Source organism: Hypanus sabinus, chromosome 13 (assembly GCF_030144855.1).
Source record: "Hypanus sabinus isolate sHypSab1 chromosome 13, sHypSab1.hap1, whole genome shotgun sequence".
Lineage (NCBI taxonomy): Eukaryota > Metazoa > Chordata > Chondrichthyes > Myliobatiformes > Dasyatidae > Hypanus > Hypanus sabinus.
This window is the reverse complement of record NC_082718.1, coordinates 105,158,657-105,185,634: the sequence shown is the minus strand read 5'-3', so window position 1 is coordinate 105,185,634 and position 26,978 is coordinate 105,158,657.

Below are 26,978 nucleotides of genomic sequence, written 5' to 3'. Positions count from 1 at the left end.
AAGTCAAAAGTCGCAAGACATTTCCAGAATAAACATGCAGCCTTTGCTCAAAAATATCCGGATGGAGATGAGAGAGAAAAAGCCTTTTCGGAACTGATGCGGAAGGTTGATCTGAGCAAAAATCATTTCAAGAAGTGGATGATGTCTGGAAAATCAATGACATATGCTAGTTTTGTTGCCGCTCAGGAAATAGTCAGGCATGGGAAGCAGTTTACAGATGGTGAATATATAAAAGAATCTTTCATTAAGATTTCAGAACATCTATTCGCGGACTTTAAAAACGAGAGTGAAATTGTGCAGAAAATCAGGGCTATGCCCCTCTCTGCAAAGACTGTCAAAGACAGAACCATAAAAATGGCAGAAGACATCACAAGACAGTAAATTAAAGACATCAATTCAGCTGTGGCCTACTCGATTGCCTGTAACGACTCTGAAGACAAAGGTGATATTGAACAAATAGCGCTGTTCTGCCGGTATGTAAACTCTGCCGGGCCACAGGAAGAAATGATTGAGTTGATATCTCTAAAAGGCCAAACATGAGGGAAGGACATCTGTGAGGCTGTCTTGAATTGTTTAAGAGCCAAAGTAATAAAGACCACCCACCTGGTGTCAGTAGCTACTGATGGGGCACCAAGTATGACAGGAGCGCACAAGGGATTTGTGGCTTTACTGCAGAAGTCGCTGGACAGAAAGCTGCTGACTTTTCACTGCATGTTGCACCAAGAGGCACTGTGCGCTCAAACATTTCCTCCGGAATGCACAGAAGTAATAGATGTTGTCATTCAGATTGTCAATAAAATAATGGCAAAAAGTTTAAATTACCGTCAATTCCGTTTGTTACTGGACGAGCTGGAAAGCGCATATTCTGATCTCCTGCCGCACAACAAAGTTCGGTGGCTGTCAAGAGGGGAGGTGCTGAAACGCTTTGCTGCGTGTCTGGAAGAAGTGAAAACTTTCCTGGGCAGCAAAGGTCTCACCTTTCCTGAGCTGGAACAGCCAGAGTGCCTGTAAAAGCTACATTTCATGGTAGACATGACAGCGCACCTGAACTCGCTGAACACAGCTCTTCAGGGGAAAGGACGCACAGCCCTGCACATGTTGGAGGATGTTTTGGCATTCTAGCACAAGTTGACAGTGCTTGCCAGAGATTTACAGAAAGGCAAATTGTCTCTCTTCCCCAATTTGAGAGAGTTGAAACAAGCTCACGACATGATAAATTCGGAGTATTTACATTCTGCAATCATCGCAATGCAAATATCGTTTGGGAAACACTTCTGTGAGTTCAGAGAGGTAAAAAAGACATTATCCTTCCCGGTCACTCCCCTAAGCATCGATCCATCCTTACTGAATACGACTGCATTGGCAGGTGTGAGTCAACCTGATCTTGAGATGGAACTGGCCAACATAGCCGACAAAGACATATGGGTGTCCAAGTTTAGATGCTTGACAGCAAACCTTGAAGATGTTGCCCGTCAGAAGGCCGTTCTTGCTCAGAATCCCAAATGGAGTGATATTGAAAACCTCCCCAAACCGGACAAACTTGTGTTCAAAACATGGAATGCTATCCCCGACATTTATGTAAACATTAAAAAGTATGCGCTTTTAAAAAGTCCTGTCGATCTTTGGATCCACATATGTATGTGAGCAGGTGTTCTCCAACATGAACTTTATTAAAAACAAACATCGCGCACGCCTCACAGATGACAGCTTGCGATCCTGTGTAAAGATGTAGGTGACGTCATACAGCCCTGATGTGCAGACGCTGTGCGCTGAGGTCCAGGAGCAGAAATCCCATTAACCAAGTATGATAAATATTTTAATTGCCTATTATTTTACGTATATTCATATTTTTTCATTGTTCAGTGAAATAGTCCTTTTACTTTTCTGGTTGACAGCTGGCTGACGTTATTTTTGGTTTGCTGCTGGCGGACAATTTAAGTTCGGCGTTTTTCATAAATACAAGAAGGACTCAAATAGACATTAGGTATTTTACTTAAAAGTAACCTTCAACCCAACGTCTTTTTTTCGGAGTTCAAAATGTTTTTGTTGCATGCAGAAATGTAATTTTGTTTTCTCTGCAGGAGTTCATCGATTTCATAAATGCAACACATTATAGTTTGTTTATACGTAGCATAAAGGCAAAAAAAAACGTATGCAGTGTTATTTCATTTTAAATGTCAAACGGGTTTTGTGGCTCCCAGTGTTTTCTTTTCTGTGGGAAACGGGTCCAAATGGCGTTTTCAGTGGTAAGGGTTGCCGACCCCTGGTTTATACATAGCATAACGGCAAAAAAAAAGAGTTGTATGCAGTGTTACTTCATTTTAAATGTCAAATGGGTTTTGTGGCTCCCAGTGTTTTCTTTTCTGTGGGAAACAGGTCCAAATGGTTCTTTCAGTGGTAAAGGTTGCCGACCCCTGCCTTACACTCTCCCCCCAGCAAATTTAGTCATGTCCTCATGACTTCTAAATAACTCGCCAACCCTTCCTGCAGACACAAAAACCCAATCCAGGTACAAACAGTGACATTGCTCCCCAAACAGTAGACCATATAACAATTACAGCAGGGAAACAGGCCATCTCGGCCCTTCTTATCCATGCTGACCACTTACTGTTCTCACGCCCTGTTCCTCAAGTGCTACATAGGCCAACCTATCTGGGAATTTCCTAACCCTCTGAGACCTCCGTACCCCCTCACCTAAACCCTTCAGGCTCGGACACAACTGGGGATACTTCAGGTCTGCTTGCCAACTCCTCTCTCAATCTCTCACTCATGCCCCACTGCAACTCGGAGCCCCCATCCCGTGTGCAGGGCCCCGCTTCTTTTCCTTCAGGATCCTGCAGTAACCCAGGCTGCCCACAGCTAGCCCTCCCCATATTGGAGTATAAAAGTTGCAACTTGCTATTTGCTAGGGAATGAAGTCCTAAGAATGTAGAAGACAATGGTGTGTTAATGAAAGGTAGCTAGGAGATGTAGATTAGAACATGATTACGTCACGAAATCCTAAGAATGTAGAAGACAATGTTGTGTTAATAAGAGGAAGCTAAGAGATGTAAATTATGTAATCTGAGTTTGCTATTTGCTATGCATGTACCTAATTTAGTAGGAGCATGAAGTATTGAGAATGTAGGAGACAATGGTGTGTTGATGAGGGGTAGCTAGGAGATGTAGATTAGAACATGATTAAGTCACAAAATCCTAAGAATGTAGAAGACAATGGTGGGTTAATGAGAGGTAGCTAAGAGATGTAAATTAGAACAGGATTAAATCAATGGGTAGAAACAATAGTGGCAGATGTATGTCTGATACGCAACTGTAGACCGATTGGATATGCTAATGCAACTAAACCAGGATATTGCTATAAAACATGCTATGTCCAAGGATCGGTGGGCAATCAGTGACTAGCTCAATGAATGTCTCAGCTTTGATTTGCAAATTAAAGTTTAACCCTTCTTGAAGAATCTGCTGCATCTCCTAATCATTTGTGGGGCACGAGAAACCACGACAAAATTGGCGACCGTGGCAGGACGGGAAAGAGACCCGCGGAAAGGAAGCAGCAGATTGGGGACACTTCCCAGTCCTCTAGGGACCCCCACAAGGCTAACAGAAAAAAGGGTGCACCCAAACAAAAGGTAAGTGCTTTTTGCGACAATTTGGACTATGAATTCTGTTGGTTTTGGGGAGGTCTTGGAGCCTCAGAAGTGTGGAACCACTGCTGAAGGGTCTCTCCGGTCCAAAGAATCTGGCAGAATTGGGGGTTAACAGAGGAGGCTCAGAGGATTGATCAAGAACACTGCAGTGAGGGTAAGTACAAATAAGTTAATAAGAAGTTAAGGAAAATTCCACGTGGTGTTGGTAAGTCCCTGTGGATACCACTTCATATAAAACGAAGGTCTGAATGGGCAGGGAAAGGGAAAATAGAGAAAATCCTCGTGGATACCGCCTTAACAGATAAGGGTCTGAATAGACAAGGTGCAAAGAGAAAGTTCTGTGGATACTGCTCTGAATAGAGGTCTGTATGGGCAGAACAGAATAGGAAACAAGGACAGTCCAATATATAGTTTAAAGAGCTGGTAGATAGACGATAGACTAAGCATAGAATTAGAGTAGATAATTTTATCCAGTAAATGAACTGTGAATCTCTGAAATACCTTAAAAAGAGAGAATAACATGACAGGTAAAGGAACGGCAGTAGAGATTCTGAGCAAAAAATTCCTGATAAATAAATATGAGATCACAAAAACTTCAGAAAAATGGGAAAAAAGAACCAAAAACCTGGTCACAAAATGGCCAAGAGAAGGAACATTTGATGCAAGCTTGTGCGAAGAAATGGAGGCACTAATTAAAAATTACAAACCAAAAGATAAATCTAAGAAAAGAGGGCAAAAAAGAGAATGAGAAATGGAAGTGCTAAAATTCTTCAGAACGGAGGGAGAGAGGCTGAAGAGGACAGGTAGAATATTGATTACAAGCGAGGAAGACTAAGGTGCTGGAGAAACAGCCTGTTAGAGAGAGAGGAAGGTACAGTGAGAAGCTGGCTTCAGCTCCATACCCGGATGTGAAACAGAAAAGCCCCCTCCCTATAATGAGGAAGGCACCCCTAAGCAGTGCCCCCTACTGACGGGAACAGTAAACATGCAGGGAGAGGTACAAGTTTGGGATAATGAGGAGGAAAAAAAACAATACGAGAAAGAAAAAGCGGCGATATGGAAGGAGATACAGGCAGAAAGGATAAAGGTGGAACAGGCACAGAGAGAAATGGAAGAAGGGATTGAACGGATGAAATACTTGAGAGAGGAAAAGGAATATGAGGAGTATCGGTTATACTATAGAAATAAAGCTACAGAAAAGAAGTAAGAGGAGCACAACACTTACCTCCTCGCCATGGTTACAGACACGTACTAATCAGTGGTATCAATGGGCAACTTACATGGCAGGAATGATGAAGAGACAGAATTGTTACCTGTGCTCAAGGGAAAGCCCCACTCAGCATGTAGTTCCCATGCCTTATAACTCCTCCACTTGCACGCGGTGGCGAAGAGAGCACAGGGAACAATGCGAACGACAGTGTCCAGGTCCGGTTAGGGCTTGTTTCATGAGGATTTGCGTTAAAGCGGATCCCTGCCATCAAAACTGTATGAACAATGCACCAATGAGCCCCTATTGGTGTATGCTATATCAGGCTTCCTCGCAGTTTGATCAATGCAAGCTTGCCTCTGAATGCAATTACAGCAGACCATGGGCTATAAATAAAAGAAGCCAGACACCTACACTGCAACAGCTTATAATGCAGGACCATCTGAGTTATGAATGTTTCATGCTGGTGGGCACTCACCCGGTTGGCCACTTCTGAGGCAACTGCACTCAGACGTGGGATGTAACCCCAGGTAAAAGACACTTGACGGGTTCCCCTCCTCCTGAGGGTGCAATGGACTCTCAGACTATCCCATTAGCAGGCACTTGGTGGTTGTGTGGACAGGAAAGAGGTCTGAGATCTACTCTCCCCCTCAGGTGGGAGGGAACATGTACGCGTGTCATGCTGCTTCAGGAAGTTATACTGTCCCCTGAAGTACAGTCCAACGCTAACTTCCCTGAGCAGCGGACTCTGCTACGGCAGAAGAGAAAATATGACCCGGACCCGACAATCCGGATTGACAGTATAGGGCAGCCGAGAGGTATACCTAATGAATTCAAGGCACGGAATGAGATTGCTTCAGGCTGGGAAGCTGTCATACCTGTGATAGGGGTAAGCAAAAATGTTGAATGGATAAACTATATATACTACAATCAACAGAGATTCATCAACTACACCGATGATGCACTGGAGGCCTTAGGGCAACAGCTGGATGCAACCAGCAGGATGGCGTAGCAAAACAGGCAGGTACTGGATTGGCTTTTGGCAGAAAAAGGGTGTGTGTGTGTAATGTTTGGAGAACAATGCTGCACTTTCATACCAAACAATACTAGCCCAGAAGGGTCTTTTACCAGAGCAATGAATAAATTAAAGAATCTGCGGACGGAGGTTAAACAGAATGCAGGGTTCGGACATCAGTTATTTGACTGGTTAGAAAGTAGACTCGGAGGATGAGGAGCATAGCTGACTAAAATAGCAATAACTGTCAGTATTGTATTGTTGAGCTGTGCGCTTGTGCTGTGCTGTTTTCTTCCTTGTCTCAAGTCTCTTGTAGTGCGTGCTGCAACCAAACAATTTCTGATGCTCGTGGCAATTACTGAAGCAAACTTATTGGAGAAAGAAACACTGAAAATGTATCGTTACAGCCTACAACACCTGCAGGACGAACAAGAGCAAAACGACATTGTGGGAGTAGATTGTAAGGGCTTCTGAGTCTTTTTCCCTGTCTCAGGTACAGAGGGACAGGTTTTTGGCTCAACGGCCCAGGGTAGCAGGGAGAAAATACTTTGAGGTCTTGGCGCAGAAAATTATAGTTTAACCCGAGATTTGGGAATAAGTGCTTGAGTTTATTGGGGCTTTTGTGTGCAGACTCTTAGTCTTTTCTCTGTGTGAGACCCTCTGGGACTCAAAGGGGGATATATTGGAGTATAAAAGTTGCAACTTGCTATTTGCTAGAGAATGAAGTCCTAAGAATGTAGAAGACAATGGTGTGTTAATAAGAGGAAGCTAAGAGATGTAAATTATGTAATCTGAGTTTGCTATTTGCTATGCATGTACCCAATTTAGTAGGAGAGTGAAGTATTGAGAATGTAGAAGAAAATGGTGTGTTGATGAGGGGTAGCTAGGAGATGTAGATTAGAACATGATTAAGTCACGAAATCCTAAGAATGTAGAAGACAATGTTGTGTTAATAAGAGGAAGCTAAGAGATGTAAATTATGTAATCTGAGTTTGCTATTTGCTATGCATGTACCCAATTTAGTAGGAGAGTGAAGTATTGAGAATGTAGAAGAAAATGGTGTGTTGATGAGGGGTAGCTAGGAGATGTAGATTAGAACATGATTAAGTCATGAAATCCTAAGAATGTAGAAGACAATGGTGGGTTAATGAGAGGTAGCTAAGAGATGTAGATTAAGTCAATGGGTAGAAACAATAGTGGCGGATGTACGTGTGATACGCAACTATAGACCGACTGCATATGCTAATGCAACTAAACCAGGAGATTGCAATAAAACATGCTATATCCAAGGATGGGTGGGCAATCAGCGACTAGCTCACTGACTGTCTCAGCTTTGATTTGCAAATTAAAGTTTAACCCTTCTTGAAGAATCTTCTGCGTCTCCTAGTCATTTGTGGGGCACGAGAAACCACGACACCCACTACACCTGACTCAGTGGGAGAAGGGCCAAAGGTCTCTTCCTCAATCAAGGGGAAGTTAGCAAAAGGCAGCCTGTACCACACATCCAGCACATCATCCTTCGAATCCGTACTCTTCCTCATTTCTGTGATCGGTAGCTGCTGTTTGATTTTCTCTGAACTTGGCCTGGACTGCTCCTGCAGCCTCTTCAGCCTCCTGCAATCGAGACGTCAGCTTCTTCTCTGCCTCCTCCAACTCTCGCCCCAGTCTCAGCAGTTCTGACTCACGCTTCATGTTCATCTCCATCTGGGACACAGTTACTCCACCAGCTTCTTTCACCCTGGCCTGAAAAGCAGCCGTTAAAGATTGGTCAGCCTCCAGTTTAGTGTTCACTGAACTTATCTCCAGCTTTTTCTTCCTAATGACTTCTTCCAAGTCAACTTCCAGGCTTTCTGCTTCATTAATTCTTTGTCACCTGGGCTCTGGCACTTGCCTCGCATCATAGTCCCCCAAGGCGAATCCAAACCATAGATGATCATTCACATACGCCAAAACTCCAAACACCTCCAAGTCCCCCATGATCTTCCCCATGCTCCGTGGGAAGGATATGCCCTGTGGCATCTTTTTGGACTGGAAGAATCCTAGGGGACCTATAACGGCTGTCATCTTCATGTCGGCCTCACTCATCGGCATCTGGCAACATCGCTCCTCAGATCCAGCACCTTTAAACCACTTCGCACCACTCAGACAGGTCATCGCCTCTTTGGCCCTCAGGACCGTATTCTGGTCAATGACAGTGCGCCTGTTCAGAGTCCTATAATCCAAACACACGCTGCCTACGTCTTCCACGGCTGTGGGGGCCAGTCGCTGCGACCTCTCTCTCACTGAGGTGTCTTCAGTGGTCAACTCCCCTCCCTCGTGGTATTTCGGAGCATCCACTAAGAGGGTCTCACCCTCAGATACTTCCCCCAGGCCATACAACCACCTGCTCTCGTTTAAATTCGGTACCAGCTCAATGCTGCTACACACGTCCACACAAGCAGTTCGAAATATTGGGTGCACAGACAATGTCTCCAAACAGCTCTCACCCGCCTCCGCCTGGCAGGCCCCCATGCACCTCCTCACCAGCGGGATGTAGGTTCTCTCCAGAATCGAAGTGCTGCCCGTCTCAACAGTATCTGGACACATCAGCATTAACAATTCACAAACCTCAGTCACCCCTACATTGGCCTCCAAGAACTCCAGTTTCACTGACCAATAACCATCGTCTGGATAATCACTGGCACTGGTACCCCAAATCTCCAGTGCCCTTAATGTCATCAAGGGTAAATGCTTCAAATACCGATTGTAAAACGAACTGTACAGCAACTTGACCTGCAACCCGGTGTCGAGGATGGCTTTAGAGTGGCTTCCATCTATCCGTAACAACACCCGAGTGTGTGGTCCCTCTAAACCTTCAGGAATAGGGTCTGTTCCTTTTGGGAGTTCCTGGGTACATTGCTGGGAACATGCTCCAGCAGAGACCCTAAGCTGTTCCCCCACTGGGACTTCTTTAAGTTTTCCAACACCTCTTGGATCAGCTGAACAACTGAGGGAGGGGCTGATCCCCCTGGCACCACAAACAATTTATGTGCCCCCCCAGCCAAAGAAGATGCCCTGAAAACTTTCCACCAAACTCCTGCTACAGATATGGTAAGCCCCCCCCCCCCCCAGCTGCAGCATTTGTCTTCCAGTCAAACCAAGCGTCTCCTAACAGTATGGACAGCCCCTGGTCCCACCACTATTTCATCAGTGCTAGTCTGAACTCGAACAACGACCTCCGGCGTACCAACAGCCACCCCACCCAACACACATGCAGTGATAACCAGCAATCACACAGAGACACACAAGCTTTCCATCCCCGTACCATGCATAATTCAAAGAGGGTGATCACACAGCTTCCACAGAATCCAATCCCGGATTAGCCCCCTCAATGTAGCCTCCTGGTGAGCCTCAGGCTTGCTCAGCTCGCTTCCGTCTAGGGGGAGCAGCCTTCGGCCCCACCAAACTGGATAATCAGCTTGTGTAGATGCTGTGTGATGTCCCACACCTCGCCCAATAACAGACAGTACACCATATGGAATTAAATGATTACACTTTATAAATCTTACTGGAGCTATGTACTTAATAGAGATACATTATAAAAGGAAAAGTAAAAGGCGCCAAACTTATCAAAGTTCAACCACTTCATGCACAACTGTTGGAGCTCAGTTAATGAAGTCTTCTTGCCACCATTCGATCCCCTCTGACCTCCTCAACCCACCGCCTGGGACCAACAACGGTGGTCGACCAGACGCTCCACACGAATCTGTCCTCGAAAACCCTGGGCCTCAGTCCGTTCCATCACCCAGCTTACAACATCGCGTCTTCTCCCTCTAACCCCCTCGTGCCGACTCCCCAAAAGTCTGCACAACACTAGCTTACAGCCCCACAAGAAAGAATAATATCTATCCCAATTGGTTAACAAATGAATACAATTCTCGTTATCAGCAATTATAACCCAAACAAGCTGTGAGAGAAAGCTCTCTCTCACCAGTTAACATAACAAAGAAGCATTTTCACTGTTAACATAAGAAGCCATTTTAATAGCCTTAGCAGTAACATAAAAGAAGAAACCCTTTACATGTCTATAGAAGTTTTTGAGTGTATTTCTTGACATGCCAAGTCACTTCAAACTCCTAATGAAGTATAGTCGCTGCCTTGCCTTCTTTATAACTGCATCAATATGTTGGGACCAGGTTAGATCCTAGGAGATCTTGACACCAAGGAACTTTTAGCTGCTCACTCTCTCCACTTCTGATCACTATGACCATTGATATGTCTTCCTTCGCCTTACCCTTCCTGAAGTCCAGAATCAGCTCTTTTGTCTTACTAACGTTGAATGCCAAGTTGTTGCTGCGACACCACTCCACTAGTTGGCATACTTCGCCCCTGTACGCCCTCTCGTCACCATCTGAGGTTCTACCAACAATGGTTGTATCGTCAGCAAATTTGTAGATGATATTTGAGCTATGCCTAGCCACACAGTCATGGTGGAGAGAGAGCAGAGCAGTGGGCTAAGCACACACTCCTGAGGTGCCCAATGTTGATCGTCAGCGAGGAGAGATTTTATCACTAATCCGCACAGATTGTGGTGTTCCGGTTAGGAAGTCGAGGATCCAATTGCAGAGGAAGGTACAGAGGCCCAGGTTCTGTAACTTCTCAATCAGGAGTACCCTAAGAAGTGAACAGTGTTGAAGTGAGGTATCTGTAAAGGTGACAATTTCAGAAGAACACTGAGATAGGTCATCCAGTCAGCATTTCTGGCTGTACAGGGTTGCACATGGTTTAGCTTTCTATTTAGCATTCATGTGATTAAGTAGAGACCTCCTCCTCAGGTGTCCTGCCTAACTGTCTCCCACCATTTGTGACTATATGAGGCAGGACTGCAGAACTTGGATCTGATTAACTGGTGGCAGCATCATTTACTTTTAATGCTGTGATTGCTCCTCTCCCCACTAAAGATGACCTGACCTGCCAGGCATTTCCAGCGTTCTGCCTTTATTTCAGATTTGCAGCTTGTGCCTTTTCATTTTGGTTTTGTGTCTCCTCTATGCTGGAATTGGCATGAAGAGCAGAAGATGGCATTAGCAAGAAAAAAATAAAGTAAAAGGGAAAATCAGACTGTAAAATCTCTAATGCCATATTAAAGATAAATTCCTGATTTTTACCCCCTCCATAAAACTGTAATGTTGTATAATTAGTGAACTCCATCATGGGTAAGGGCCTCCACAGTATTCCAGACATCTTCAAGGAGCAGTGCCTCTGAAAGCATCTATCTTGAAGGATCCCCACCACCCAGGACATGCCCTCTTCTCATTGTTACCAACAGAAGAGAAGTACAGAAGCCTGATTCAGGAACAGCTTCTTCCCCTCTGTCATCCCATTTTCTAAATGGACATTGAACCCATGAACGCTACCTCACTACTTTTTAAAATATTTCTGTTTTTGCACCACTTATTTTAATTTAACTATTTAAAATAGATATGTACTTATTGTAATTCCATTTTATATATTAATCATGTATTGCATTGTACTGCTGCAGTGAAGTTAACAAATTTCACAATATGTGCCAGTGATATTAAACCTGATTCGGATTATGCGAGGACAGCTGTCCTGTTAAGTCTAAAAGGTGTAAGTGATTTGTACAAATTATATATTTATATATTTGTATAGTACAAATACAGATTTGATTTCCAACTTCACACCCTCTGACTACTCAAGTTGATCACTAATATACATACTGTATAATACACTAGATAATTGATTCCACAGTACCAAACTGTATTTCCCAATTATTATTTCAAAATGTTGTGCTCTACGTTTTCATTTTGCACCATGCTTCTGTGAGGAAATTAATTTTATCTCTACTACTTTCAATTATAATAGTAATGGACAATTCTTCATTTAGAAAGGATAGCACACATAATTAGACCACCTTGATCACTTTTAGCTTTCTGTCTCAAGTAATAGTTTTTAAAAACCTCTTGGTTTAGATGTCTGGTTACAACTGGAGTATATATTTAATTTGTTCTACATGGTGTAAATCTTTATTTCTTCCAGAGGACCTTGTATGGCAAAAAGAAATTAAGGTACTGTATTCCAAATAGACCCTCAATCCACACTCACAATTTTCAGCTTCAAATATTCCTCACCTCTCATTATTATCTACCAGTCATGCTCTGGTTAACTTCAGTTCCCTGTGGCTACTCGGTGAGCTAACAATTAGAAACGTCACTACTGTTCTGCCTGCTACCAAGCAAGCTCTTGAACTCAAACAGGCATTTGGAGCTGGCCATTCCTTTAAAATGGCTTGCAACCATTGCTTAGGATGTTGCTTGTTCTGATATAAGGTTAAATAAGAATGACTCCCAAGTTGTACTGTTATTCACAGATTCTACAGGATGTTTGTGGGAAATGTAAATTCTGCCATCATGTGACCTTACTATCTATCATCCAGCTATTTGTTTCTGCCAATTGGGGACAAAAGAGGGTAAAATAAAAGTAATAATGTATAGAACTAGAATTAGATAAAAATTTAAGATGTAGCCACTAAGCTGATATTCTTATATAAGAATAATTTAAAAACCTACAAGGAAACAGGAAATGATCAAGTCTGAAACTAATACAAAAGTTAAACTAATGCTTGCAATGTTGATGGGTCCTGAAAATTGCCTTGATGAGTATTCCTACTCTATAAATAGTTTGGATTTTCTTAGTAAAACACACACTTGTGTGATTTTAATACTGTAAGCTCATCCACTTATACAAGACTAATTTATGTTGACTTGCTCCTGTGTTGACTAAACAGTGAAAAACTTGCTTCTCTATATAATAATCAAAATGCTTATCATGTATGTCAATGTGAAAGTAAATTCTGACAGACCTAACTTCAAAATACTTTAAAATTCCCGTCATTACTAAAGGCTTTATCACATTGTCAGTCAATTAAATGTGTTTACCTTTTCCTGTGTTATATAAATGAGTGAGTTGGACTGTGTTTATATGAAGCCAATAAATTTGGTGGTGATTTTTTACTTAAGATAGCTAATGTAATTGGAATTAAACATGAACATGACCCAAAAATGATTAAGGATAAATATTATACAATCATAGCTTTGGGGAATAGATTTCTAGACAAAACATTCACTGAAATTTCCCTGTGAAACACTGTGTTCTGTAAGGAAATTTGCCAAAAGCATATACATAAAACAAAGCATAAAATATACCATAGGATAAATCAGCCATTGAGGTTCCTCCCTGTCTAACATCACTCTGGAAGTACCTTCATCACAGTGACACCAGCTGTCAAAAAAGGTGGCCCATCACCAACCAGTCAAGGTTGTTTAGGTATTGGCAATATATGTTGGCCTTACTGAGGATATTTACAGTATATTCCACACAAAAAATAGATAAAACTGCTCTACTCACCTTTGTCATTGGGTAATTGATGTGTTAACCTTCATGGTGCATCATCTCCGTATAACAGGTAGAAAATAAAGAACCTTTGTATTGCCTAACTGAATAATTCTTTATAAGTACGGTAATAAAACAACCTTTTTTAATTGTCTACAAATAATTTCAGAATTTAATTATCAGAAGCGTTTAAAGGAGATAACTAAAAATACATTTTCTTCATGCCCATGATTTGTTTCCTGGGTTGCTTGGAGTAGTGTCCTAAAGATTTATATTTTAATTCTGTGATTTGCTTGCACCATATTCTTTTCCCTATTTGTAATGCAATCTGTACGGTTTGTTTGGTGCCTACGTTAACTAATGCACATAGAAATTTGATTGACATTCATTAGAAAACGTTGGAGATTGTAACCTCTCACCTGCTGTGAATAGCAAAGATTGAAACACATTTTGGCCATAATTATTCAATTAGAACTTGCACCATTGATGATTCCTGTGGTTTTTGAGCCTGGCTTGTTACTTAATCAAGAGTTTCAGTTAGCTGTTCGTCTGTTACAAATTACTTAACGGAATGTCTTCTGTAGAGACATAATGAGCACTCCATTGCTATCATCATCAATTTCTATCTCATCCTCAAAAGGGTACAATAAACTTCCAAAGCTTTTAATCAGCCTGTATTGGTTTTAAATTGTTGCTTTCAGTCTTTTTATATATGCTTCAATTGCTCCATTTGTAATTGACTTTGATACTTCATCCCATAAGAGCTAATAGACCTATAACCCCTGAAATTATATTTCTGACCTTTTCCACACCTTTTAATGCCAGCTATTTTCTGGTCTTCTGGTTTTGTATTAAATGACTAGCAAAACATTTAAACCACAGTTCATTTGCTTTTACTGTCTACAACATGGATTTATAAGAAAAAAAAGGTTAAATGAACAAATGGGAAGAAAAAGAAAGGGAAATGTGAAAGAAAAATAAATCAACTAGCTGAACAGATGTAAGTATCTCATTTCAAGTCATTTTTGAAGTGATTATTTTTCTGTACTGGAGATAGCAATGACATTAAAGGGTGGGTGTTAATGCACTGGAATTTTAAAATTTAAATTCCCTTATACATTTTCATTGGCATGTTTTTGGCCACCATACAACAGCTATCCTAAGCTTGCAGTTCCATACCATTTCCTTTCCTCTTCCCTTTCCCATACTGATCTGTCAATCCTTGGCTTCCTCCATTGCCAGAATGAGGCCCAACAGAAGCTATACGAACAACATCTCATATTCCACCTGGGCAATCTACAATACAATGTTATGAACATACAGTGGAATTTTCCAGTTACAAATAACGCTCACCTCTGGTGTGTTTGCTGAAGCCACCTCTTCCTATTTTCTTCCTCATCTACCTTACCTCCATACATTTTACACACTGGCTCCATCCCTCCCTCTTCCATCTACTTATGCTTCTGTCTGCACCCTTCACCTCTTTCCTAATGATTCCAATTACCACCTTTATTACTTAGCAGAGTCTAACATTTGTGGTCTTTGTATTTCTGCTTATCGCATCCTAGCTATCTCCACTCCTGCCCCCACTTGGCTCCATTTGCCTTCATCCACCTGTCTCTGTCTCCCAGCTCCGCACATCCTCCTTCCCTTAGCCCTCTTCCTGGCTCCAGCTGTTCTCTATAAACCTATGCAGGGAAGAAAGGTCCTACAGTGATGGAGTTTCCTCCTGATCTTTGCAAGCGAAGAACCAGCCATCATCATCAAATTGCAATAAATAAAATAAAAAATACAATAAACATGAAAGTAAAAAGGCAAAAAAGGTACTATTTAAAAGCAAGGTTAAATAAATAGGTTTTGGGCTGCCATTTAACAGTGTCAACTGAGTCTGCATCCTTTAGAATTTAGGAGTGTAGTTGAGAAAAGCTGACTTGCCAATTATCTTCTGAGGGAGATGGTTTAATGAATAAACTCTTATTGGGCTTTTAGCTGGGTACAGGTATCGATTATAACCAACATTTCGATTTCAAGCACTGCTATCTTCATCAAGAATGATGCCTGGTGTTATTTATACCCTCTTTGCCTGTTCCTCCGGATTGGTTAGTCCTCATCCAATCAACTTTCCACTCTCCCACCTTGTTTACAATCGTTTTCCACTCCTTACTTAGAGTGAGGCCTTCATCTTTATAAAAATTCTTTTCCTCTAGTTTTATTTTAATGGTTTCCTTCTCCAGGCATTCCCAAAAAGCTATTGGTGTAGTACAGTAGTCTTGTGCCATTAAAGTCCATCTTAAGTCCATTGTGAATGCAATGTTTTGTTACCACTAATATCTCTGGGTAACCCAAACAGATATACCTCCTGTGCTTCTTGATGCGAGTTTCCTCTGCGTCCCATCTCGCCAATATATGCTGCCCTGCATTCACAGGGAATTCTGTAAATGCCAGCCAACCTGAGTCATAGGTCGTCTTTGATCCACATAACCTATGATTTGAGTTTCCTTATGGGTTTGTGGATGGTATTACAGTAATCCACTATTTCTTCAGGATCCTGGCGATCCTTCCAGAAATTGTGGAAGTATAGGGAAGACAGGCAGTACCAACAGATTCCTCCTCATTATTATTTTCCTTTTTTTTCCATCAGTCCTTTTTTGGGCTAGATTGATTTACTTATAGCCATTCTGTAGGAACATTGTGCGTAAAAACTCTCCGGGTCCGAAATAGTTTTCTAACGTTTACTCAAAGTAGAAAGAACCGCTCTAGGTTGGGAGGCATGATGGTAGCTATTCTTGTGTGAGTGGGTTGTTTAAATTCATGATTGAGATTGTTTAAATTTAAGAGAACAGTGGAAGAAGACCTGAGGGCTTGAGCAGGATTATAAAACGAAAGTGATTCTGTGATGTACTCTGGTCCCAGACCATCAAGAGCTTTAAAAACAAGTAAGAGAACTTTAAACTAGAGGCCTTTCAGACCTTTGCTCTCTGCCACAAAGTGTGGGATTACCCGATGGCAACCCACTTCTATTAGATTTCCATTCTCATTTTGACAAATCTATCCATACTACTACCATGACGTGACAAGTGCCAGGCTAGTATAGCACCCTCTCATATTCTATCTGTCGGCATGAGTATCAATTTCTCTGACTTACAGTAACTTCTCCCCAATCCCCTCTCTTTTTCCATTTCCCACTCTGACTCTCCACTCTCCCCTTCTCGTCTCCTCACCTCTCATTGGTGTCTCTCCTCCTTCCCTTTCTCCCATGGTCCACTATCCACTCATATCAGATTCCTTCTTCTTCAGCCCTTTAATTTTTCCACCTATCACTTCCCAGCTTCTAACTTCATTCTTCCTCCTCACCTGGTTTTTGCCTATCACCTGCCAGCTTGTACTCCTTCCCATCCCCCATCTTCTTATTCTGGCTTCCTCACCCTTGCTCTCCCATTCTGATGAAGGATCTTGGCCAGATATGTCGACTGTTTATTCCTCTCCCTACTTGTTGCCTTACCTTCTGAGTTCCTCCAACACTTTGTGTGTGTTATAGAGTCATAGTGCACTATAGCACAGAAGCAGGCCCTTCAGCCCATCTATTCCATGCCAAGCCATTATTCTGCTTAGTCCCATTGCCCATAAGAGTAAGAAATCACCAGTTTTTAATAGTCCTCCATATCTGTCCCATCCATGTACATATCCAAACTTCTCGTTGAAATTGAACTCACATCTACCACTTCCACTGGCAGTTTGTTCCACATTCTCACTACTGTCTCAGTGTAGAAGATTTTCCTCTTATTCCCCTTAAACATTCACCTTTCATCCTTAAGTCATGAGCTCCAGTTCTAGTCTCTCCCTTCCTCAGTGGAAAAATGCCTGCTTGCAGGGATTCATAACCTTTCCACAGGGGAGATTATGCCACAATCATGTCAGTCAGCAAAGTAGACCTGGGAGGTTGAGAAAGTGGCAATACAGATAGATAGAAACGTAAAGCAAGTTTTTTGTACATTGGCCTTCATAAATCTAAGTACTGAATTCAGGAGTTGAGATGTTATGCTAAGGTTGTATAAGACATTGGTGAGACCTAATTTGGAGTTTTGTGTGCAGTTCTAGTCACCTACCTATAGGAAAGATATCTATCAATAAGTCTGAAAAGAGTTCAGAAACAAAAGATGTTGCCAGGATTTGAGGACTTGAGTTATTGAGAAAGATTGATTGAATAGATAAGGACTTTATTCCCTGGAGCATGAGAGGGGATTTGAAAGAAGTATACAAAATTATGAGGGGTATAGATAGGATAAGTGCAAGCAGGCATTTTTCCACTGAGGAAGGGAGAGACTAGAACTGGAGGTCATGACTTAAGGATGAAAGGTGAATGTTTAAGGGGAATACGAGGAAAATCTTCTACACTGAGACAGTAGTGAGAATGTGGAACAAACTGCCAGTGGAAGTGGTAGATGTGAGTTCAATTTCAACATGAGAAGTTTGGATATGTACATGGATGGGACAGATATGGAGGACTATTAAGAACTGGTGATTTCTTACTCTTATGGACAATGGGACTAAGCAGAATAATGGCTTGGCATGAAATAGATGGGCCGAAGGGCCTGTTTCTGTGCTATAGTGCACTATGACTCTATAACACACACAAAGTGTTGGAGGAACTCAGAAGGTAAGGCAACAAGTAGGGAGAGGAATAAACAGTCGACATTTCTGGCCAAGATCCTTCATCAGAATGGGAGAGCAAAGGTGAGGAAGCCAGAATAAGAAGATGGGGGATGGGAAGGAGTACAAGCTGGCAGGTGATAGGCAAAAACCAGGTGAGGAGGAAGAATGAAGTTGGAAGCTGGGAAGTGATAGGTGGAAAAATTAAAGGGCTGAAGAAGAAGGAATCTGATATGAGTGGATAGTGGACCATGGGAGAAAGGGAAGGAGGAGAGACACCAATGAGAGGTGAGGAGACGAGAAGGGGAGAGTGGAGAGTCAGAGTGGGAAATGGAAAAAGAGAGGGGATTGGGGAGAAGTTACTGTAAGTCAGAGAAATTGATACTCATGCCGACAGATAGAATATGAGAGGGTGCTATACTAGCCTGGCACTTGTCACGTCATGGTAGTAGTATGGATAGATTTGTCAAAATGGGAATGGAAATCTAATAGAAGTGGGTTGCCATCGGGTAATCCCACACTTTGTGGCAGAGAGCAAAGGTCTGAAAGGCTGAGTGGTCCAAATCTGCTCCCCAATGCTCTTGTGTTCTTAAGCTATTTCCTACCTGAATCCTGGATACCAGCTGAGTTTAGGATTTGGCAGGAAGAGTTAGGGAAAGCTCCTGGGAAAACATCCAACTAAAGCAGATCATATCAGGGTCCTCCATATGCAGGCTCCTCCCAGTTAACATGAGGTCACCTGCCTCCAACTCCTCATCTGGCTATTTTAATCCAGCTGTCATCTACGACCCTTATTCACTCATAGAAGCCAGCCAGCCTCAACCAGTTGCTCCTAGCCTTCAGTTACCTTGTTGTCTTGTCGCGTTAAGTCCCTGGCCCCTTGTGGCTTGTTATTTTGCAGTTTATTATTAAAGTTATCATTCACTGCTAGATTGTCTCTGTTGCTCTGTGTTTCAGCCAAGTGAACGCTAAATTTCCTGACAGTAAACTCATTGCTCCAACAGTGCTACCAGATAATGAATGATCTAAGCAGCTTAAATAAAGCCCTAAAAATATAACTTAGAATTTATGTCCATTCTAGCAAAACAAATGATACTGCTTCCAAGTCCACAAATAAAATCAGAGCTGCCATAACGTTAGAATAGTCAGTGTAACCTCCAGTACAGATCAGACCACCTTTCACACCACTTAAGAACTGGTGATTTCTTACTCTTACGGACTGACAGGCTTAAATGCAGCAGTTTATGGGCATTTCTGAGCTTCCTGATGCATTAAACTGATTGAAAAATTAGTTTTATAGTGTTACACACTTGTATTGATTTGATTGCACATTTTGGGAAATCTTGAATGACTATTTGGAAAAGGCTTGAAAATTAAAGGCACGTTCATGCAGTTATTTTCTTGTGCCTGTCAAAATAGTCATGTAGAAAAGGAATCTGACGAAAGTGCAAAATATAAAGTTGTGTCAATAATAACTTTTCTCTGCAGCTGCATCCTGCAGAAATGAACCACGGTATGGCAACATGAAAAATGTGTGAATTACCGTAGCTTTAAATGTCAAAGTTAGGGAAAATAATATTAACAAGTACAATTAGATTAAAGAGCAAATACAGTTTCCTACTACTTATTTAATTGCTTCCCTACTCTCCAGTTGGTGTTACCTGAAATGCCAGGAAACTTTTAAGAGGATTTCAAATAGTAGAAAAGCCTGTCTTAACAGATAATTCATTCCTATCAAAGTACAGCTTTAACAAAAAGAGCCTTTTATCAGTGGGTGCAGAAAATGAATGTGGTGAACTACATATACATGTCTGGACACACCCCTCCTGCTGACTGCTCCTGTGGCTCCTCCCACAGACCCCGGTATAAAGGCAATTGGAGGTACAGACCCTTCCTCAGTCCCCAGGATGTTGTGTGATGGTCACTTGCTGCTTGTGCTTTCTTCCAACTAATAAAAGCCTACCTTAACCCACGTCTCAGAGTTATTGATGGTGCATCAATGAAGTAATTAAGTGTAATCATTCTTTAACAAGAATTGAAGCACCTATTGAATTGCCAAAAATGAACACAGGAGTAATCTATTAACACCCCCCCCCCCAAGCTTGTCTTCCATTCAATTACATCATGGCTCCATCTACATACCTTCATCCCAAACAAAACTATTATTCATTGAGTAGTGTCATTTTTAATTAATCTAGATTTTTTTTGAAGGGTGAAGAAGTTTAATGTTTCCCTTAGTCTGTGGTGAGGAATGTTTCCAGGGAGCATATTCTGAAAATTCCAGCTCTAATGTATGGTTATATCCCTCACTTAATACACATTTAACTTCCACTTCCTGCTTTGTTTCTCTCCTTCCTGAATTCCTCTTGAGATTTCCATGCTTTTGCTAAGTTAGCTTAACTCCTCCCCACCTCTGTAAGTCTATTGGCCCTGGTTCTGCTGAGGTGCAACATGACCAGTTTTCACATACTCTGTTGGCTCAGAAATAGTTCCAAGGCCTCAGAAATCTAAAGGCTTCCCTTCTTCGTCATCTGCCTGGCTGCACAATCACTTGCACCATCCTCCCATTTTTGTGCTTTTAGCAAGTACCATTGGGAATAATCTTGAGAGTGCTACTTTGAGATTCTGTAGAGCACATCTACAAGGAGCACTGCCATGGAAATCAGCAACCATCAGGAATCCCCAACATCCAGGCCATGCTCTCTTCTCGCTGCTGCCATTGGAAAGAAGGTACAGCAGCCTTGGGAGCCACCAGGTTGAGGAACAGTTAATACACTATAACCAACAGGTTTCTGAACCAGCATGGATAACTTCACTCACCTCAACACTGAAGGATTTCACAACCTACAAACTCACTTTCAAGGACTCTACAACTCATGTTCTCAATATTATTTACTTACCCTACTTAGTTTTTTTTGTATTTGCATAGTTTGTCTTCCTTTGCTCTTTGGTTGTTTGTTGGTCTTTACTGTAGTTTTCCACTGATGCTATTGTTTCTTTGTTTCACTGTGCATGCCTGCAAGAAAATGAATCTTGGGGTAGTATGTGGTGACATATAAATACTTTGATAGTAAATTTACTTTGAACTTTGTATTTATCCTTTTTCTAGCTCCTAAAACTCTGCGTGCAGGAACATTTTACTACCTGTCATCGATTCCATAAAGGACAACAACCTTCCCTTTCAGGATGGTCTAGAGAAATATCAAATAACTTTCATCTACCTTATGTACTCTATGTACACATCTCAGGTAGATCATTTATTGTAAAATCAAGGGAAAATAGGTAGAAAAGTGATGTTCTCTATTAGTGTCTTTGTAATTTAGCGCAAAAATGCCACAATGAAAATGGAAAAATCTACAAATGCTGGAAATCTAATTTATAAAAGAGAGAATGCTGGAAATATTCAAGCAATATCTGCACTGAGAAATTCAGAGCTAACATTTCATGTCTAAAACCTCCTGAGTGTTTCCAGTATTTTCTGCTTCTCTTATTAATGATTAAGCTCATTTGCTGTGTGAAGATGGTTGATGGTGCTGTAAGGGTTGGGGAAGGGTGGGCAAGGCATTGCAGAAATGAAAATCTTCTGGGACAAGTAAACGTAATTGTCTTAAAATATTATGTGCTTTCCTCCTTCATTATCTCTCCTTGAAATAGTTCTTTACATAGGCAGTGTCTTCAATGGACTTACATTTTGTGTGGAATTCTTTAAACTGCAAAAGGTAATAAAGTACCAGCACAGTTGCAGTTTGCCCTTGTGTTGTGAGTAAAATATCATATTGAGTTGCATAATTGTAAGCCATTACTGAAGCTATTACAGAACTATAAAGAAATGAAATTAGAGATAATTGTATAAGTGCTTTAATTTTGTGCATTAATTTTGTATTTAGATGAAAGTATTCTTTTGGCATCATGACAAAAGACTTTCTCATAATACCCTTGTGCAGCTCAGCAAAAGTAACTAATGTACAACCAAGCAGCAAGGCACCAAATGCATGATGACACTAAATCACCCAATATTTTCTTTAACTGATCATTATTAGCTAACAGTTGAGAACATCAATTCAGATGTGGAATGTGCAAATTGAGGTATTGATGGAGGAAATAACGAATAATAGCTAAACTGAAAGCAAAAGGGGTTAGGAAAAAGTCCACAGCAAGGCTGTAAGCATAATTAATACAAACTAACTTGTACAAACACATTTTCTGTAGGAAAGCATTTAAAGTTGCTTTGTATTGTCAACAGCTTTCATTTACAGTGGAGCTAGAAAGTTTGTGAACCCTGTAGAATTTTCTCTATTTCTGTATAAATATGACCTAAAATGTGATCAGATCTTCACAGAAGTTCTAAAACTAGATAAAGAGAACCCAGTTAAATAAATAACACAAAAAAAACCATTATACTTGTTCATTTATTTATTGAGAAAAATGATCCAATATTACATGTATTTGTTGGAAAATCTATATGAACTTCTGGGGTAATGCCTTCTTCAAAAGCTATTTGGAGTTGAGATTAGATTGGAAGTGTAGGTTGTAGAGGTGTCCTGCCCCATAAAAAAGATACACAAAGTCAGGTTACTGACAGAGCCTGCCCTTCCCAAGAAAGAACTGCTTATGTGCACCATGCCTTGATCAAAGCAACTTTAGGACCTTAGAAGAGGAATTGTAAAGATGCATAAAGCTGAAAAAGGCCACAGAAGCATTTCTAAAGACCTCATCAGTTGAGCATGAGTTCATCAGTAAAGAGAACTGATGAAGAGTTCATCAGTACACAGTAAGGGAAATAGTCTACAAATGGGAGAAATTCAGTACTGTTGCTATTCTCACTAGTAGTGGGCATCCTGCAAAGATCACATTAAGAGCACAAAGTGCAATGCTGAAGGAGGTGAAAAATAACCCAAGGACAACAGCAAAAGACCTGCAAAAATCTCTAGATCTTGCTGAAGTCTCTGTTCATGCATCCACCATAAGAAAAACACTGAACAAGAATGGTGTTCGTTGAAGAACACCACGGAAGAAACCACTGCTCTCCAAAAAAAAGACATTGCTGCACATCTCAAGTTTGCAAAAGACCACCTGGATGTTCTACAATGCTTCCTGGACAATGTTCTGTGGACTGATGAGACAAAAGTTGAACTTTTTGACAAAAAACAATATTGCTATGTTTGGAGGGAAAACAGCACTGCACAGCAGCACCAAAACCTCATCCCAGACTGTGAAGCATAGTGGAAGGAGCATCATGGTTTGGAGCTGCACAGCTTACAATCGTTGAAGGAACAATGAATTCAAAATTGTAACAAGACATTTTATGGGAGAATATCAGGGTAGTGGTCCTTCACCTGAAGCATATTAGAAGTTAGATAATGCAACAAGACAACAATCCAAAAGACAAGAGTTAATCAACAACAGAATGGTTTAAAAAGAAGAAAAGTCATCTTTTGGAATGGCCAAGTCAAAAGTCCTGATCTAAATACTATAGAAATGTTGTGGAAGGACATGAAGCAGTTCATATAAGAAAGTCCACCAACATCCTAGAGTTGAAGCAGTTTTGTAAGGAATGGCCTAAACCTCCTCCAAACCGATGTGCAGGACTGATCAACAGTTACCAGAAAGGTTTTGCTGAAGTTATTGCTGTACAAGGGGATCACACCAGTTACTGAAAAGAAAGGTTCACATTATTTCTCCAACAAATGTGTGTAATATTGGATTATTTTTCTCAATAAATAAATGAACAAGTATGTTTTTAGTGTTATTTATTTAATTGAGTTCTCTATCTAGATTTCAGACTTGCGTGAAGATCTGATCACATTTTAGGTAATATTTATGCAGAAATAGAGAATATTCTATAGGGTTCACAAACTTTTGAGCACCACTGTGCAGGCTGATAGATTCTTGATTAGTTAGGGTGTCAAACATTACAGGGAAAAGGCAGGAGAATGGTATTGAGAGAGGTAATAAATCAGCCTTGATGGAATGGTGGAGCAGACTTAATGGGCTGAATTACCTAATTATGCTCCTTTGTTGTATGGTTTAATGATCTTATATTGCATCTGTTAATGTGACATGTATCAATTGGTGCAGTTTCTGAGCTTTATTAAGTAATATATGATAACAGATCAAATTGTGGAATATTTGGGCAGACATTAGAAAGGTATCAACAAACGCTGAATGCTGGAGGAACTCAGTAGGTCAGGCAGCATCCGTGGAGGGAAATGAATAGTCGACGTTTTGGGCTGATACCCTTCATTGGGGCTGGAAAGGAAGGGATAGAACCCAGAATAAAGAAATGGTGGAGGTGTGCGTGTTGGCAGATTTATAGGTGAAGCCAAGAGAGAGGGGGAGGGTAGGTGGGTAGGAGAGGGGGAATTGAAAGGGAATAATCTGAGAAGCTAGGTAAGTGGAAAAAACAAAGACTGAAGAAAGAATCTGATGGGAGATCAGGCCCTCAGCAATTGAAAGCAAGGCTTCAAGGATGCAGCAAGGAGAAGTCAGAGTTGGAGGAATGCATATTTCTGGAACAGTTATAGGATCAGAAAGTACAAAACTCGTGAGTAAAATAGAGATTCTTGAGGACCAGTAATAAATATGGAACCTAAGCTGCCAGAGACACAAGATTCTGCAGATGCTGAAAATCTTGAGCAACATACAGAAAATGCTGGAGGAACTCAGTGGGTCAGATAGCATCTATGAAAGGAAATAAACATTTTGATGTATTGGGCCAAAATATTGACTGCTTCTCTCCCTGCATAGACACTGCCTGACTTGCTGCGTTCCTCCAGCATTTTAAGCATGTTGTTCCTAGCTGCTAGGTTTAGGAAGATGGGTGAAGAGTCAGTGGAGCAAAAATCTGCCTTGGTATTATAATAGAAAAGTGATTGCCTCTCTGTAATTGAACCTGGCAAAACTTCATCCGAGTAATAAAATAACCAATCGCTTTGTGTTGTCACCCAGTGTTTGCAATGCTGTAAGTTATTCCAAGATAACTTTGGATAGATATGTGGTATAATGGGAAACTACTTCCCAGTGGAAAATGTAAGATGTATATATGGTGCCAGGGCTATAGAAAACAGGTTATGACCCTGTTCTCACCCTGAATATACCCAAATCTCAGCTGTAATGAACTGGGAAAATCAAATTCCACACCAAGTGAAAATCTTCAGGTCTGTTCGTGATTCCTGCTAGTAAGTTTAAAGCTACTAATGCAATGTTAATAAATACAGAACTAATCATCTAGATGTGCAGTTTAATCATGAGTAGATGGAGCCTTGGGAATTAAATAGAACAATGTAAAGACTTACCCTTATGTGCTAATGACTTATCTCTGGTTATTCATTCCTATGACTCTATAAATTCATTTAAAAAGTCCAAATTTGCTTTAATTTATTCCATGTTGAATTACAACAATCTGATTAGTAGGAATAATATAAGAAATGACTAGGAAGTTCAGCACTGATTGATTGCATCATGAAGTATTCATCTGCACCTTAAATAGAATGGTACAACAAAAAGATAATATTCATTAACTTGTGTATGTTCTGCTAAACTGTTAGAGTATTGTATTACACTTAACAAAATGCCATCGTGGGGAACATAATTGAAAATACTTTGAAATGGGTTTTGGGTATTTAATCCTCCACAATATTCCATGTGGGAATTTAAACTGGAGGTGGCAGTGTTTTTTTTTACGAGGTGGAGTTGCGAGCTTGACATCAACCCGGCACGGATGGAGAGCATGCTCAGGAGCGGTCTGCCACTGGATCGAACTCAGGAACCTCCATTCTCAAGCCCAGCGCTGATCTCACTGCGCCACCAGCTGACCTATTTAACACACTTTAAGCCTGAAAACTATTTGCTTCTAAACGCTCAACACCCAGGCTAACAGTATGCTACTGAGGGAGTGCTGCACTGTTACAGGTGTGGGGTGAGAACCAGGTCTATTAACACTGACATACTATACTGTATGTCATGAAATTTGTTATTTTGTAGCAGCAGTACAGAGCAAGATATAAAAATTACTGTAAGTTACAAAAATAAATAAATAGAATGACAAGGTGGTGTTCATAGGCCCATAGACTGTGCAGAAATCTGATGATGGAGAGAAAGAAGCTGTTTTTAAAGCATTGAGTGTGAGTCTCCAGGTTCCTGAACCATGACCTTAATGATAGTAATGCGTATAAGCCATGTTCCAGATGGTGAGGGTCCTTAATGATGGATCCCTTTTGACGATGATAGGTAGGCTTGTGCCCATGATGGAGCTGTCTGAGCCTTCAGCCATCTGCAGTCTCTTATGAGCCTGTGCATTGGAGCCTCTCTTTGGTGACATACCAAATCTCCTCAAGCTACTAATGCCGTGCCTTCTGCATGATTGCATCAGTGAGCTACGTCCAGGATAGATCCTTTGAGATGCTGATACTCAGGAACTTAGGCTGCTCACCCTTTCCACCACTGAGCCCCTCAGTGAGGTCTAGTAAAGGTTCTCCCAACTTCCCCTTCTTGAAGTCCACAATTAGTTCCTTGGTCTTGCTGATATTGGATGCGAGGTCATTGTTGCAACGTCACTCAACCAGCCGATCTACCTCACTCCCAGATGCTTCCGTCTGCGATTCTGCCAACAACATGACGCCATCAGTGAATTTATAGATGGTGTTTAGCCACATAGTCATGTGACCACTTTTCAAAAGGTCATAGCAATTGTTGATTCACACTGACTGATCATCATAATGATTTTAGTATTCAGCCAGTACTGATTATGCTGTTCATTATTTGAAAGCATTAGCCTTTCACCAGTTAAGCCAACCAGCAACTACCTAAAGCTCCCTGCATCCTTGGAATGTGTCATGGGTTGTTGGATGGGCATCTAGAAGGGGTTCTCTGGCTATGATAGGTTCTGGAAGTCATTCTAAATTATGAAAACTTGAACTTTGAGAATAAACAAGCTGTAAGGTTGCCAATGAAGAGTTCGATAGAGAAGAATTAAAAAAAATCAAAAATGCATAATAAGAGATCAAAAAATTAAAGATGATAAATGCAGAAAATACCAAGGGAAACTAGAAACAATCTGACACATTAC